Source organism: Squalius cephalus (genome assembly GCF_949319135.1).
Source record: "Squalius cephalus genome assembly, chromosome: 10".
In the NCBI taxonomy this organism is placed as follows: Eukaryota; Metazoa; Chordata; class Actinopteri; order Cypriniformes; family Leuciscidae; genus Squalius; species Squalius cephalus.
Genome location: NC_137131.1, coordinates 21,243,578 through 21,259,195, shown reverse-complemented (window position 1 = coordinate 21,259,195; position 15,618 = coordinate 21,243,578). Strand labels below are relative to the sequence as shown.

The window sequence follows — 15,618 nt, the reverse complement described above, 5'->3', positions numbered from 1 at the left end:
CAAAGTTTCAGAAACGGGCGTGGTGGAATGGCTCAGTAGCGCCACCTTTAGTCAAAAATGGGGGCTTAGTTTTTCCTAGAATCACAGAACTTGGTACGTATATTGCTCTCATCAAGCCGGACAACTTTCTAATTTACAGTTATTAGCTCAGACCAACAGGATGTCAGATATTTTGGTTTGAATGTGGATTTTCTGGAGAATTTTCTCTCTCTCTCTCTGTGTCTGTGTCTGTGTGTGTGTGTGTGTGTGTGTGTGTGTGTGGGGGGGGGGGGGGGGGGGGGTTGGGTTTGTCTATTCCATTTAATCTTTGTTTTTCAAGGTTTCAGGGGCTTTTGGGGCCCTTAACATGCTCAAAAACTCTTGAAACTTTTCACACAGGTCAGAACCCACGGTCATCAGGGCCGGACTGAAGCTCGTACCTGGGCGTGGCTGGGGGGCTCAACAGCGCCCCCTTGAACACGGTCTGAAAACTTGGTCCATATATCAAACACGCTTGCATGAATTAATATGAAACTCGGTACACATATAGATCTCATTGGGCCGAACAACTTCCGCACTCTAAGTTATTAGCTCCGCCCAACAGGAAGTCGGCTATTATGGGTTGTTTGAAAAACGCATGCTGTGGAATTTGATGTACTCATCCTAGAGAATTCATCCAATCGCCTCCAAACTCGGTCAGCATGAAGTCAAGACATTGAGGATGCTAAATTGCGGACGGATTTTTGATATCTCGAACGGTTTGGCCGTGGCGAGGACCCGAATTTATGGCGAGAAAAGAGAAACACAAAGTGTTATAACTTCTGCATACATTAACTGATCTTGATGAAACTTCAGCAGTGTGTTCGTGGTAAGAGGCCGATCAGATGGATGTAACTATTTTGAGTCAAAGTTATAGCGCCACCAACTGGCAGCAGGAAGTGTGTCACTTTCAAAATGCTTTTGACAAAAGTGGGGGGGTTAGTTTTACCTACAGTTTAAAAAATCAATACGTATATTGGTCTCATCGAGCCGGACAACTTTCTAATTTACAGTCATTAGCTCCGAGCAACAAGTCAGACATATAAATATAGCTGCGAGCAGTGATGGAGGGCCCAAGCCGGTGACACCGCCACCCCGGTGCCTTTAGTGTAACTAAAGGCACCAGGGTGGCGGTGCCACCGGCTTGGGCCCGCAATCGCTGCTCGCAGCTATATTTATTATTATTTTTCTTACGACTATTTGGGCACTTTTGGGGCCCTTAACATGCTCAAAAACTCTTGAAACTTTGCACACGGGTCAGAATCCGCGGCCATCAGGGCCGGGCTGAAGCTGGTACCCGGGCGTGGCAGGGGGGCTCGACAGCGCCCCCTGGAATGGTGTCCGAAAACTTGGTTCATATATCAAACACGCTTGCATGAATTAGTATGAAACTCGGTACACATATAGATCTCATCGGGCCGAACAACGTTCGTGCTCTAAGTTTTACACCAGCCAAACAGGAAGTCGGCTATTATGGGTTGTTTGGAAACGCATGCTGTGGAATTTGAAATACTCCTCCTAGGCAATTCTACCAATTGCCACAAAACTCGGTGTGCATCAAGTCAAGACATTGAGGACGCTAAATTGCGGACGGATTTTTGATATCTCGAACGGTTTGGCCGTGGCGAGGAAATGAATTTATGGCGAATAAGGGACACAGGAAGTGTGTTATAACTTCAGCATACATTAACTGATCTTGCTGAAACTTAAGCAGTGTGTTCGTTGTAAGAGGCCGATCACAGGGACGTGACTATTGTGAGTCAATGTTATAGCGCCACCAACTGGCAGCAGGAAGTGTGTGACTTTCAAAATGCTTTGAAATCACCCCCTTATTTTTACCCGATTTGCTTCAAACTTTATGTGTATAATGTAAAAACACGGCAGATGTAGACCTGTGAAAGGATTATTGATATCTTAGATACTGTTGCCATGGCAACGCATCAAACTTTAATATTCTTTTCGGATACGTTTGAGACTCTTAGCATGCTTGAAATTGGATGAAACTTGACAGACACATAACACTTATTAGCCAGTAGACATGTGAAAAGTTTCAGAAACGGGCGTGGTAGGGGGGCTCAACAGCGCCCCCTTGAACGGGGTCTGAAAACTTGGTCCATATATCAAACACGCTTGTATGAATTAATATGAAACTCGGTACACATATAGATCTCATCGGGCCGAACAACTTTCCCTCTGTCAAGTTTCACCCCAGCCCAACAGGAAGTCGGCTATTATAGGTTGTTTGGAAAACGCTTGCTGTGGAATGTGAAGTACTCCTCCTAAAGAATTCATCCCATTCCCACCAAACTCGGTGTGCATGAAGTCAAGACAGTGAGGATGCTAAATTGCGGACGGATTTGTGATATCTCGAACGGTTTGGCCGTGGCGAGGAAACAAATTTAAGGCGAGAAAAGAGAGACACGAAGTGTTATAACTTCTGCATACATTAACTGATCTTGATGAAACTTCAGCAGTGTGTTCGTGGTAAGAGGCCGATCAGATGGATGTAACTTTTGTGAGTCAAAGTTATAGCGCCACCAACTGGCAGCAGGAAGTGTGTCACTTTCAATATGCTTTTGACAAAAGTGTGTGTGTGTGGGGGGGGGGGTGTAGTTTTACCAACAGTAACAAAAATCAGTATGTATATTGTTCTCATCGAGCCAAACAACTTTCTAATTTACAGTCATTAGCTCAGACCAACAGGAAGTCAGATATTTTGGTTTGAATATGGATTTCTTTGCAAAAAAGGCTTCTGAATTTTTACCCACTCCTCTTAAGTGCTTTATTTTATTCCCACCAAACTTTTTCAACATGATGAAAATACATTAAAGATGCTAAATTGTGAACAGATAATAAATATCTCAAATGGTTTTGCTATGGCGAGGGATTAATGTCAAAAAAGAAAACACCAAAAGCTTTATATCTTCTAAAAATGTAATTATACACCATTTATTATATGAAATTATACAAATATAAGAACTAAACCCATTTTATTTTTTATTTTTTTTTCAATTTAAGAATTTTTTAAGTTTAAAAAGAACCAGAATGTTTTTTTTAGTCCAAAAATAAACAAATCATGTCATTCATAGTGCTATACTCCCCTCTTGTGTTCAAAATCAGGTAGGCCTATTGTATCTATATAAAAAAATATACTAGGTACGTGATGGTGAGAATATTTTACCACCGGTTAATCGACGTGTGACACCGCTGGGGGCTTTTGAATCATACATAGGACATGAAGACATCATAGGGGATTGTGAACATATTTTACTGGAACTTCATCTTCATTACATCTATATATATATATATATATATATATATATATATATTGTTACATTTATATATATATATATATATATATATATATATATATATATATGTAAATATAGCTGCGAGCAGTGATGGAGGGCCCAAGTCGGTGACACCGCCACCCCGGTGCCTTTAGTGTAACTAAAGGCACCAGGGTGGCGGTGCCACCGGCTTGGGCCCGCAATCGCTGCTTGCAGCTATATTTATTATTATTATTATTATTTTGTCAAACTTTCGGGCACTTTTGGGGCCCTTAACATGCTCGAAAACTCTTGAAACTTTGCACACACGTCAGAACCTGTGGCCATCAGGGCCGGGCTGAAGCTGGTACCCGGGTGTGGCAGGGGGGCTCAACAGCGCCCCCTTGAATAGGGTCCGAAACCTTGGTCCATAAATCAAACACACTTGCATGTAATAATATGAAACTCAGTACACATATAGATCTCATCGGGCCGAACAACTTTCGTGCTCTGAGATTTACGCCAGCCCAACAGGAAGTCGGCTATTATGGGTTGTTTGGAAACGCATGCTGTGGATTTTGATGTACTCCTCCTAGGACATTCATCCAATCGCCTCCAATCTTGGTCAGCATGAAGTTAAGACATTGAGGATGCTAAATTGCGGACGGATTTTTGATATCTCGAACGGTTTGGCCGTGGCGAGGAAACTAATTTATGGCGAATAATGGAAACAGGAAGTGTGTTATAACTTCTGCATACATTAACTGATTTTGATGAAACTTCAGCAGTGTGTTCATTGTAAGAGGCCGATCACATGAACATGACTATTGTGAGTCAAAGTTATAGCGCCACCAACTGGCAGCAGGAAGTGTGTCACTTTCAAAATGCTTTGAAATCACCCTCTTATTTTTACCCGATTTGCTTCAAACTTTATGTGTATAATGTAGACACACGGCAGATGTAGGCCTGTGAAAGGATTATTGATATCTTAGATACTGTTGTCGTGGCAACGCATCAAACTTTAATATTCTTTTTTGATGCTTTTGAGACTCTTAAAGGGTTAGTTCACCCAAAAATGAAAATTCTGTCAGTAATTACTCACCCTCATGTTGTTCCAACCATGTAAGTCTTTCGTTCATCTTCGGAACACAAATTAAGATATTTTTGATGAAATCTGACAGAATTTTGACTCCTCCATAGGCTTCCAGTGTGACCGAAACTCACCGGCCCAGAATAGTTATTAAAACATCGTTAAAATAGTCCAAGTAACTACAGTGGCACTACATTAAGTTTATCATGCGACGACAATACTTTTTGTGCGTAAAAACAACAAAAATAACGACTTTATCCAACTATTAGTGTTCCTCAATGTGGGCCTCTGACGAGAGTTCACGGGAGCGCTAGGACGCATGCGCGAGAACTGAGCTTACGGCGTTCTTCTTCTACTACTACTTGTTACTGACTGCTCACTCCTTGGGAGTATTACCACCATCTACTGTACAGGATGACGTCCCGACATTGCCGGGTGCGCAAAACGGTCTCTTCATAAGCCGAGGAAGACGCGCACTGTATGTAAGCGATTGAATTCGACACTTATTGTGATTTAGGTCTAGATGTAGTTTTTACAATGGGTAGAAAATGTGCATTTCCTGGATGTTGGAATCTTGAGAAAGCAACGAAAAAACGTAAAGGTGCTTTACCAATTCTGCAAAATAAACAGATTACCTTTCACAAATTCCCATTAAATGATCATGAGCGACTGAAGCTATGGCTGCTGGCAGTTCAGCGGGATGTTAATTTACCGCATAAAGTCGTTAAGAACATGAAATTGTGCAATGAACATTTCTCAACAGACGACTTCAAACCAGTTCAACAAAACACAAGACGATTACTGAAATCAACAGCTGTGCCCAACTTGTTTTTACACAACAACAAGGTAATAAGTGGAATCTCCATGTGGTGGTTGTTAAAGTAACGATACAGTAATTTAGTTATTTGACTTTATTTACATTTCCCTATATATAAAAAATCTGCATTGCCTATGATACAATGAATTACATCCTTACAACAGTGACTTGAAATGTTTTAGGAGACAAAGGACCCATCACAGCTCAGTCAGGACCCTCAGTCAGCTGGTCCACTCCTTACCAGTCTTTGCCCTCAAGTAACTGATCAAAGTGAAAACACATGTACAGAGGAAATATTTTCGGCTGCATATTTAGCTGGTGTTCCCCAGTCAACCCCAGTTAAGCAAAGCAAAATCCATAGTTCTACACAAGAACCTGACTATTCATTTCCGTCAAAACTTCTGTTGGTGTTATCAAGTCCAGAAACAGTACAGTCTTCAAAGCCATCAACATCAGGAACATACTACGCCTTACCTGCAACGAAGTCACATCAATCAGTAAGTGAACTTTTAAATAAAAATGTCCTTATTTAGTGGTTTTTAACATTAAAATTAGAAATTTTATGATGGGCATAATATGTACAATGGCTTAACTTTGTTATTTACTATTCTATGATGTTTTTGTTCTTTGTAATTTGTCAAACACAAATATAGTTTTTTTTTTTTCAGTATGAACAAACAGATGCTGAAAGTGAGAACCAATTTGAAGATCTTAGTCTTGATGTCAGCATGCTTTCCCTGAATCCTCAAACAGAAAAGCAGGACCTAAGTTTTGTTCCTCTAAGTTCGACCTCAACATCAACTCCAACTACAGAGGATGATGAAGACAACAGTAGATACAAAGAGCGAAAATGGATTGTCAATGTGTCCAGCTTGATGGAGCTGTTTAGTAGATGCCATAATTGCGGAGCAGCAGTCATTGAAACCCAAAAAACAAGCTGTGGTAGCCTCATATGTGTTCATTGGGAATGTTCGAATGGTCATAATGGAAAATGGAAATCGTGTGATGAAAATCGAGGAATGCCAGATAACAACCTTTTTGTGTCAGCGTGTACACTGTTCACTGGGGCAACATATACGGACATTGATGATTGGGCTACATTGCTCAACCTCCAACTACCAAAGAAAAAAACCTTCTATGCTATCCAGGCCTCTTATCTAATCCCTGTTGTAGATGCTATGTACAAAGAACAACAGGATAAAATGTTGGAAGCCTTGAGGATGGAAAACATAATGCACAAAGATGTGCATTTGTCAGGGGATGGGAGAAATGACAGGTACTGTAAGTGTAAATATAAATTGTGTGTATAAGTTAAACAAATTGTAACTTATTTTATCTTTATCAAAAAATGTTTTAACCCCATTGATGTTATTTTCGCAGCCCTGGATTCTCAGCAAAGTACTGTACATACAGTTTAATGGATGATTCAACCAATCTGGTAGTCCACTACGAGTTGGTGCAGGTCAGTGTATATATATGTTTTTAACAATTTATCAACATGTGTTTTTAACATGCTTTTTGAAATATTGGTGCACTATTAATATTTTTAGCATTATTATTTTTAAATGTTGATGATTATAAGTTATTAACTCTTATGCAGGAATAACAATTAATGATATAATTATAAACATTCAAAAATTTAAATAAAGGTTACAGAAGCAGCAAGCTCTGTTGGCATGGAGCCCATAGGCTTTAAGAGAAGTGTAAACTCACTTTTGGAAAAGGGAATTGAAATTGAGGTAATGACTACGGACAGATCTCCGTCTATAAGAAAGATCATGAGGGTTGATTATCCACAAATTCATCATGAGTTCGACATCTGGCATGTTGTAAAGGGTATGTACATTTTTCCTCAATGATTCATATGTTTGTTGACATGTATTGAATTTAATTTTTTAGGCTCTCTATAGCAGTAGAGAACAGCTGCTTTTCATAAACTAAAGTTTGACAATAACAAAATATAACTGCTATTTGTATGCACTATGCTTACCCCACAATCTCATAATGTTGAATACATAACTGACATAATGTTTTTCAGGTTTCTTCAAAAAATTACTGTCAGTTTCCAAAAAAAACCCAAATATAGACCTTCAGCCATGGATAAAAAGCATATGCAACCATTTGTGGTATGCATGTGCATCCTGCAGCGGTGACCCAGATGTATGTTATCTAATATATTTTTTAAATCTGATATAGACAAAATTCTTTCAAAAATTACATTGTAAATATTTTTAAACAGCTGTTGACAGAAAAGTGGAAATCCCTTCTCCATCACATTTGCGGAGAACACATTTGGGAAGAAAATGGACGGCAGCAAAGATGTGCCCACGATGACCTCACTCCTGACCAGCAAAGAAGGAAACGATGGCTACTTAAAGAGTCTCCAGCCTTTCACACACTATCATCTCTTGTTTTACATCCAAATCTCTTGAAGGACATGAGGCAAATGGCCTTCTTCAAGCACACAGGCAAGTTACTTTTACATCAAAATTTATTCAACTTCACATGGAAAGGGAAAATATAAAATGTTTTTTTTTTTTTCTCAGGCAGTCTTGAGGTCTACCATTCAGTTCTTCTGAAATATTGTAGAAAGAATCTGCATTTCCACTACTCCTCGATGACAGCTCGTACTCAACTTGCTGTCATGGATCACAACGAAAATGCAAACCGTCAACAGGCCACAACCTCCTCAGGCAAGTATTCAGTTTCCAAAAAGTGGGGTGTTTACAACACTAAATGCTCAATTCATTTGTACACACACAAATATATATATATGTATATGTGTGTGTGTGTGTGTGTGTGTGTGTGAATTATGCGCACTAACAGAGAAAAAAATTAACAGGATACTTTAATCAGGGCAGAAAATATTGCCTTGTGACTATATATTGCAATTTTATAGGTGATCCGCGATACAACGTTGTTTTTCCAAAACAAAAGAAAGAATGGTTGGCAAGGAAAATTTATGAACCAACTACACAAACCTTCAGGGAAGAACTTCTTCAAAAGGTACAGGAGCGGCGCAGTGACCCTACTGTACTTTTCAAGGACCCAACCTCTCACGTTTCTTTGCCTGTTTTACCGCGCAATATCGCAACAAAACCCAAACCAGGAAAGGAAGCAGTTGTTGCAAAACATGTGTCAAGGTTTACCAAGTAAACGACTGTCAGCGGCATACTGTACTATTTTTTTTGGATTTTCTTGTTGTTAGATTTTTCATTTGGTAAAATGCTACCTCAACATGCATGTTTACGTATTTATTTTTGTTTGTGTAATAAAAAATTTATTAAGTGTAAAACTGCTGGGAATACCAAAAATTGCTTATCTATTGCAGTGATATCAAAACAAAAAAGTTCCTTCAAATGCTAAAGCCATACTCTGACTGAAATTCTAAAACATTTCAACAAAACCGGTTTTATAAACTGTAATTGACAAACATAAGCCAATTTAAGTTTATGTACATTTTTATTTAACAAGTATTCATACAAGCAGTACCCACACGTTTTATTTGAAAATATTTTTACTAATAGTGAAAAATAAAAATATAAAATGTTTATTGTGTTGCTTTTCCTTTCTTTAAATTAACCTGAAAGCTTCTTCGGCTTCCTTGAAACCAACGTATGCACCAGATAATGACGGATATTTTTCCCGTATGGCTCGCACAACACATGACGGCAGAATTTTTCTGTTGTGTCTTCCAAGTCTTTGACCTTTCAGTATCCACTCTAGAACAACCCGGTAAGCCACCAGTCTGCACTGACTGTAAACAGAAAACAGATCAGAATCAGAAAAAGCTTAATTGCAAAATAGCATAGTAAAAAGATGCATAAGAAATAACTACAGTAGGCTGCATGTGTAATAACTCTACAATATAAACAAACCTACTTACTCCATAGATAGCGTGCCACCCGGTCCTTCTGGCCTCGGACGTCCCTTCCAGTTCACTTTTGGCAAATAAAAAAACACTTCTAAAACACTGCGACTTAGCAGGGGTGGAAAACCGGGATCCTCTGTTATACAGCGACATACACTTGTCGTCCCATTGTCCGCGCTATCCAAACTTTCGAGCTGTGGCATGACAATGTCCCAATCGATGCAGCACACGCTCTCCTGTTCAGTAGGCATCGATTGGCACTGATTACATTTACACCACCAGCTGTCCAAAGCTCTCTGTCTTTCAGAACCTTGAGACTGTGGTTGTGATGCAGCCTCTTCCATCTCTTGTAATTCAGTGTCTGTGTATTCTGGTTCGAATAAGTATGGTTGGTTAAAAAAATTCAAGTCTTCATCTTCATCTACATCGAAATCTGCGGACATAGTGACGAATACAGTTTTACATACAGTGCGCGTCTTCCTCGGCTTATGAAGAGACCGTTTTGCGCACCCGGCAATGTCGGGACGTCATCCTGTACAGTAGATGGCGGTAATACTCCCAAGGAGTGAGCAGTCAGTAACAAGTAGTAGTAGAAGAAGAACGCCGTAAGCTCAGTTCTCGCGCATGCGTCCTAGCGCTCCCGTGAACTCTCGTCAGAGGCCCACATTGAGGAACACTAATAGTTGGATAAAGTCGTTATTTTTGTTGTTTTTACGCACAAAAAGTATTGTCGTCGCATGATAAACTTAATGTAGTGCCACTGTAGTTACTTGGACTATTTTAACGATGTTTTAATAACTATTCTGGGCCGGTGAGTTTCGGTCACACTGGAAGCCTATGGAGGAGTCAAAATTCTGTCAGATTTCATCAAAAATATCTTAATTTGTGTTCCGAAGATGAACGAAAGACTTACATGGTTGGAACAACATGAGGGTGAGTAATTACTGACAGAATTTTCATTTTTGGGTGAACTAACCCTTTAACATACTTGAAATTGCATGAAACTCGACAGACACATCACACTTATTATCAAGTAGACATGTGCAAAGTTTCAGAAACGGGCGTGGTGAGGGGCTCAGTAGCGCCACTTTTAGTCAAAAATGGGGGCTTAGTTTTACCTAGAATCACAAAACTTGGTACTTATATTGTTCTCATCGAGCCGGACAACTTTCTAATTTACAGTCATTAGCTGCAACCAACAGAAAGTCAGATATTTTGGTCTGAATATTTTATTTATTATATTATTTTTTAATAATATTATTTTTTGCTAAATCAGCCTCTGAGTTTTTAGTTACTCCTCCTAAAAGGTTTATTTTATTCCCACCAAACTTTTTCAACATGATAAAAATATATTAATGATGCTAAATTGTAAACGGATATTGAATATCTCAAACGGTTTTGCTATGGTGAGGGATTAAATTAATGTCAAAAAGGAAGCAGGAAACATCTCATAACTTCTAAAAATGTAATTATACACCATTTATTTTTATATAAAATTATACAAATATTAGAACTAAACCCATTTTATTCTGTTTTTGCAATTCAAGGAGTATGAAAAAGTTAAATACAGGCTATTTAGTGCTATTTGGTTCAACAAAAAAGCAAACATAGGGCTATACTGCCCTCTTGTGTCCAAAAGGATATCTAAATAGTATATAAAACGTTTTACTAGGTAGGCCTATTGTATTTAAATATAAATTTATTAGGTATATGACTGTGAGGATATTTTCCCATCGGTTAATCGACGTGTGACACGAGCGGGTGCTTTTAAATCGCTAATATAAAAGTGAAAGTAAAAAACGGACGTCCGCACGGACATTGATAATGGTGCACGTTGGAAAGAATGATACTTTTAAACATAACACTAAACCGCCTTTAGGTGTCACCAGGCGACCATCTTAATGAGCGAGTCATTGATTCATTCGTTCAAACGATTCGTTCGAATGACTGAGTCATTCATGATTGAGACAGATTTTTATGGATTGACCATTGAATCTTTGAGTCAACCGATTCGTTTCAAAATGCTGAATCATTCAGTAATGAGAAAACAAGTTGCTGTGAGATGCGCGATGGTTCTGCTGTGATCTTTGTTTAACTATTTTTGCTGCTGAAACAGAACAAAAACAGTCAATATTGCATCTAAAATGTAAGTGACTTAATTGTAACTGTTTATTAACCTGTTGTATGAAATCATTGTCACAGTTTCAATCGTGATTGTATTCAGGAAATAGTTGCCTACTCGTCAAGTGAGGTTGCTTAACTCTATCATATGTTATAAAATATATAAAAACTCCATATTTGTAATTTTTATAATCAGTATGTTGTTAACTGGGTTGCTTTTTTGTGTGCCGTGCTCATTTGTTTACAATTCTCCTGGAGAAGCTGCATGAGCCTCAGCAGGGCAACCTTGTTACCATTGATCAGTAATACATTTATTATTAACTGCTGATTGCAACTTAAAATGAATGTAATGAAATTATAATAATCTCTCGTTTTAGTGATTCCCAAGTTATTTTTTTGTTATTGACGTTCTAATCAGGCTATACTCTGGTCGGGCAAGTAAAATTCTCTTTCAGGTTGGCCTATTGTATTTATATATAAATATATTAGGGATGTGACTGTGATAAAATTTTCCCACCGGTTAATCGACGTGTGACACCGCTGAGGGCTTTTAAATCGCTAACTTAAAAGCGAAAGTAAAATACAGACGTCCGTACAGACATTGATAATGGTGCGGAGTAGAGCGAGCATTTTCAATGTATTCCTATGGAAGTAGGAATGAACTAAAACATTTTATTTATGTTTTTATGTGTCCACTGTTCAACCGCAACCGCGTCACACACACACACACACATTCCAGTATTGCAATCTTGACATCGCAGCCTGTTCATTATAGCCCTAATACAATATAATAATAAAAATAGTCAACCTAACATATATGAATTACACTGCTCTGTTTAAATAGTCAGTAGTACAATTTGTACCATTCACAGTAAGCAGAGCTCCACTGTGATGTTTCCAAGCACATTTTTGCGCGTGTGAAGAGGATGATTTTTTCCATCGATATTGGAACACGAGTGAAGTATAAAGCCTATAATAAAGAATAGTTTAGCATCCAAATACATCGCAAATATTGAAACATTTTGATTCTAATGAGAGGGTTACGTGAGACCAACACTGCTTACTTTCGTTTTTATTTTTACATTAAATTTAAAGGATTTGTTGTGGAATATTTTGAGTGTATCATAAAATCAGAATAAGGTAAGACAAGTAATAGTTTCTGTCTTATATATATATATATTTATATGTGTGTGTGTGTATATATATATATATATATATATAGATATAGATAGATAGATAGATATATATATATACATATATATACAGTGAGGAAAATAAGTATTTGAACACCCTGCTATTTTGCAAGTTCTCCCACTTGGAAATCATGGAGGGGTCTGAAATTGTCATCGTAGGTGCATGTCCACTGTGAGAGACATAATCTAAAAAAAAAAATCCAGAAATCACAATATATGATTTTTTAACTATTTATTTGTATGATACAGCTGCAAATAAGTAGAATTCTGACCCTCAAAGACCTGTTAGTCTGCCTTTAAAATGTCCACCTCCACTCCATTTATTATCCTAAATTAGATGCACCTGTTTGAGGTCGTTAGCTGCATAAAGACACCTGTCCACCCCATACAATCAGTAAAAATCCAACTACTAACATGGCCAAGACCAAAGAGCTGTCCAATGACACTAGAGACAAAATTGTACACCTCCACAAGGCTGGAAAGGGCTACGGGGAAATTGCCAAGCAGCTTGGTGAAAAAAGGTCCACTGTTGGAGCAATCATTAGAAAATGGAAGAAGCTAAACATGACTGTCAATCTCCCTCGGACTGAGGCTTCATGCAAGATCTCACCTCGTGGGGTCTCAATGATCCTAAGAAAGGTGAGAAATCAGCCCAGAACTACACGGGAGGAGCTGGTCAATGACCTGAAAAGAGCTGGGACCACCGTTTCCAAGGTTACTGTTGGTAATACACTAAGACGTCATGGAAATATGCTGCGTATAACAATAGAAAACAAGGAGAAACGCACAGTCACATGCTCAAACAATCAACAACGTCGCTCTAGAGGTGCGTTCCATTTGACCGTAAGTGGACTGCGAAGTGGACTTCACAGGGTATTCCGCCATCTTAAGTGAGATTCCAATCCAAAGGGAGCGAACATGTTCAGTTCGAAGGGCACTGCGCACGGCATAGGGAATAAGGGAACATCGATACATCACTTCACAGGAAGTGGAGAGCGATGATCACCCAACTGTCAATTCGCGCACCACGTCATCACCAGTCAGAACGGTCAGAACTAACGATGGAGGAGTTTACGTATGTGTGTAAGTATTCGTACATTTCGCCATTGTTATACAAATGAGAGTATTTTTAACAGTTATTGTTGTGAATATTACATATACTATTTTTGATGATTAAAATTTAACTCAGTGAATGCAGCCAGCTTAGCTAGTTTGTGAAGTAAAGTGATTTTATTTTAGGTAGTTTTAAAATAGTGCAATATAATTGTAAATATATAATATAATAATAAAAATTAAAATATGAATGTAGTCCTATATATATTTATGTTATATCATAATCTGCGCGACCGTCGTTGACTTTCTTTGATGACGTTTGCAGGGCGTTTCAAATGAGCGGTTATTGTCAGTGAAGTCCACTTCAACTGATATACCGTGCTCAGGGAGTAGGGGAGCAGTGAACACTGCGTATGGACCCTGTCGAATGGAACGCACCTTAGATGTGTAAAAACAAGTGGAAAGCGCGGGCGCGCCGCTGTCTCCTTCCACAAGCGCTTGCTCTCCCGTGGCATCTGTCGTTGCTATGCAACCATGAACTGCGCTCTCCATGATGACAAGGAAGTATCAGCAAAAGATTAATTGATTTCTAGCCCTTGCATTAGCTTTACTACTAGATATATTTATGGAGATGAAAAATAATAAGGCGCCCTGTACAGCTATGATCAGCTGTTCGGCCGAGCATTCAATGTTGTTACGCTCCAAGCTGATCAGTTGGTTCGTTGCTGCCGCGCTCTATCACTCGCACACCATAAAGAGCAAATTGTTTTTTAATGTTTCAATTTCGTGATTAAAATGACATAATTTGGAAGCGGATAATTTCTTCACAAACAGCTCATTATGACTCAATGTTAGAATGCTGCACCTACACTCGATAGTGTGAATAAGATCAGCGCAACGCAGACCACTGCATTGACAGCGTGAAACATATGATCTGTCTACGGCCAGGGCTCAGCGGAAGTCAGAAAATGCCGGTCCAGCGCTGATTGAGGATTTAAATTCGAAAATAAAAGACAGTTTGACATTTTTTCTCGCATCTGCGAATTTATTTTTTAATCATTTGTTCTGAGATGAAGCGAATATATTTGTGCAGGAATTTCTCGCACTATAAAAGCTAACCTTGCGGGAATGGTTTAAATTATGCGCAATCCCCACATTCCCGCACCGAAATTCAAGCCCTGAAATGGCAGCGGGATGTGTAACTCTAGCATATGGTGCATATGTCATATAAAGTTAGGCAAGGCCAAACAGCGTTATCCATGTTGTTGCGATTGCCTCGCTAGAGTAAGCTAAGAGTGAAACTGATAGCGTTTTTCATTTAATTACAATATGAGGACTGACGGTAGGCTATAAAAATCAGCGTTTCTGTGTAGGTGATGACTTTCTAGTTATTTCTCTACTCCGATGTTTAACTTGGCAATCCGTTACACACAATTTCATCCTTAAAGCCGTACATATCCCAGGGCATTCTAATGTCATTGCTGATGCTCTCTCGCTCTCGTTTGCAGGCTTTCAGATGTCTTTGCCCAGCAGCAAACCAGAATCCAACACCATGCTCGACCTTGGCAGAAATAATCTTAGATTAGGCTCTCAGTTTAATACCCTATTCAATTCTGCTAGATTCTATATCACTCAAGTAGTAGCACCATCAACACTTAAATCTTACATTTTACATCCGGTTTACCATTTTTCGTTTCTCGTTCAGAATCCCCATACTCCCCATTTTAATTTCTACAGTTTGTGTGTTCATAGTTCATTGCTCTGATTCTCGTTACCTGAAGATTGCTACAATATGTAAACTGCTGGCTGGCATCCAATTTCACACACGATTTCATAATCCTAGCTATCTAAGTCTTTTTTCTACGCCCTCAATTCCCTATTGCCCTTATACATCTATGGTCAGATGCACGACCTCACACTTCAAGAAACTCACCTTTATTCATACTACCGAGTGGACTTCCAATGACAAAGCACTGGTTTAGAACCCATCTAGCTTCCGTCTTAACCCTTTATAGGGTACTCATTGAAATACTTGGAAATTCAACATTTCAACCCTGGAGTGTTATTGTTGGTTATTACAAGACTTTTGAACTTTTGTGACTTAAAAAAAGAAAATCATTTTATGTTGCAAATCAAGGTCAATGAAGTTACCATATATGGTTCCTTTCCGGTCTATGGTCATTCCC

At 38.8% G+C, this 15,618-nt stretch overlaps 1 long non-coding RNA gene across 2 annotated transcripts; it reads left to right on the top strand.

Annotated features, from left to right (window-relative positions):
• Positions 1 to 6,953: 6,953 nt before the first annotated feature.
• LOC307166244 lies at positions 6,954 to 8,718 on the top strand. 2 transcript variants are annotated; one of them, XR_013822606.1, is made up of 4 exons: positions 6,954 to 7,030; positions 7,434 to 7,666; positions 7,745 to 7,887; positions 8,094 to 8,718. It is a non-coding gene; the product is annotated as an uncharacterized lncRNA (long non-coding RNA). The 2 variants fall into 2 exon arrangements; XR_013822607.1 differs by lacking the exon at positions 6,954 to 7,030 and adding an exon at positions 7,233 to 7,354.
• The last annotated feature ends 6,900 nt before the right edge of the window (positions 8,719 to 15,618 follow it).